We start from the raw sequence: 2246 nt of genomic DNA, 5'->3' as shown, positions 1-2246 counted from the left end.
CCCCCCCCTTGACTCACAATTTTCTCCCCCCTCCTCCCCCCCACACAAGCAGCGTAATATAAAAGGAACGACCCGAGGGAACAGCTTAGTATCAGGCTGCTCCTCGCCCTGATGAAGTGAACTGCAAGGTTCACGAAACGTTGGCATTCCAAGAATGGATCTGAACACGGAGAAAACCCGCGAAACGCAAGATTGTCACTTTTATAGTAGGTGTTCAAAATGGCCACCATCCATTTCAACACAAAGCTGAGCACGCTTGATAAAACTCTCTTTCGATCGTTGAACCATTTCAGGCGTAATCGTTGCAACCGCTTCGTGGATGCGGTCATTCAATTCCTGGATGGTGTTAATAGGTATAATGATATACGTACTCCTTTATTGTTTCCCACAAAAAGAAGTCAAGCGGAGTTAGATCTGGTGACCTCGCTGGCCACGCTCGAGGACCTCCGCGGCCAATCCACATATCAGGATATTTTATATTTAAAATTTCCCGTGTGCACCTTGCATTGTGTGAAGGTGCTCCGTCGTGTTGGTACCACATAACTCGTCGTCCTTCCAATGGTATATCCTCAAGTAATGCGGGCAATTCTTTGGAGAGGAAATTACTGTAAGTTATGCCATTAACTCTCGCAGGAAGTTGGAATGGTCCAATCTGTATACATATGTTGTTGTTATTCTAATGTTTTGAAACATACTAGTAACTGATTATTATGCAATTTTTAAAAAATTATCTAACGTTATACACAAAATGTGGAAATGTAAACGCGACTATAAAATAGCAACTTTTAGAAATCGGTTAAATAATTTTCTAGACAAACATAATATTAACTACAAATAATTTCGTCCAGATGCTAAATTAACTATGGCAACAATAAATGGTTTAAACTCCCAAGTTTAAAAAAATGAAATTGGAACAACCTTAAAATGTCAATACGTTCAACATTTTAAGCTCTGAAATGATAATTTAATACACCTTTGAACTGCATTTTACCAACAAACTGTCTCAATTCTTGTGTAACTAAAATTGTAATTGGAAATTTGGGGATAATATCAATTTTAAAATAAAATAACGATGTACTCAAATATTTTTGAAAATGAAATACAAAAATTCAAATCATTAACAGCAAGTAAACATGCATTGTAACATTATTTTAAAGACGTCAGAATATTCGAAGTATGTAATTTATTGTAGCCAATGCTTCAATTTCTAATATGTAGTATAACAAAGTGAAACATGAAATGCATTTATTATTATTAAAAATAATACCACAAAATTTTTGTATATGCCAGCCCACAGATTAATGCTGAATTTGTGTTGGTAGCTTCTTATGTTGTACACGTATGGATTTTCATCTGCATAAAAATGGAAATTATGTATATTAAAAGTCTCTTCTCTCGTAAACAGTGATTCATCGGTGAACAAGATGTTTTCCATAAAATGGGGATCTTCTCTATGTCGTTCCAATATCCACGTACAGAAATTTGCTCTATCTAAATAAGGTATTAAATTTTGCACACGTGAAAAATGATACGCATGTATCTTATTATCTTTTAAAATTCGCTGAGTTGTCATGTTTGACAAGTTAAACATCTTGGTGATATTTCGGATGCTCTTCGTTGGATCATTTTCGATTGCCTCAAGTACAGCTCTTTCAGTTGCTATAGTTCTAATAGGACGCCGGGGTAAAGGTGCAATCTACGGTGTTCACCTCAAAAATCGATAAAATTATACTCATTCGACGCGTTTTTGCATGAAACGAAAGAATCTGGCAGGTAAAAGTGTCGCTCTGCCCCGCGAACCGAGATATTAAGCGTTAAAGTTGTCGACTGTGGAGGTTAGAAAATCTGTCATACCAACGTAACGTAGCGACTGAAACATGCTCTGTGGTCACATGCGCATGGGTTGTACGTATTTTTCGGTAAGAGCGCACGAAATTTAAAGTCATATACACCCCACTGTCCATATGGGTTATTAATGGTTATTAATTTAATGGATTATGACTTTAAATTTCGTGCGCTCTTACCGAAAAATACGTACATGGGCTACGCCGCCCGAACGAAATTTAAATATAACATCACAACCGCTTGGGGCCTAACCGCCTAGAAGTTACAGCTGAGACAGTGTCTGCTTGGAATATTTCTAACCCATGATGACAGTGGGGTGTGAGAATGCGGTCTTTTTACTGTCTAGTTAAAAAGACTGTTCTCACACCCCACTGTCTTCATGGGTTAGAAATATTCCAAGC

This window comes from Mycetomoellerius zeteki, unplaced genomic scaffold (genome assembly GCF_001594055.1).
Source record: "Mycetomoellerius zeteki isolate Tzet28-1 unplaced genomic scaffold, Tzet1.0 scaffold704, whole genome shotgun sequence".
NCBI lineage: Eukaryota > Metazoa > Arthropoda > Insecta > Hymenoptera > Formicidae > Mycetomoellerius > Mycetomoellerius zeteki.
The sequence above is the reverse complement of the archived record's forward strand: the minus strand, read 5'-3'. Positions refer to the sequence as shown.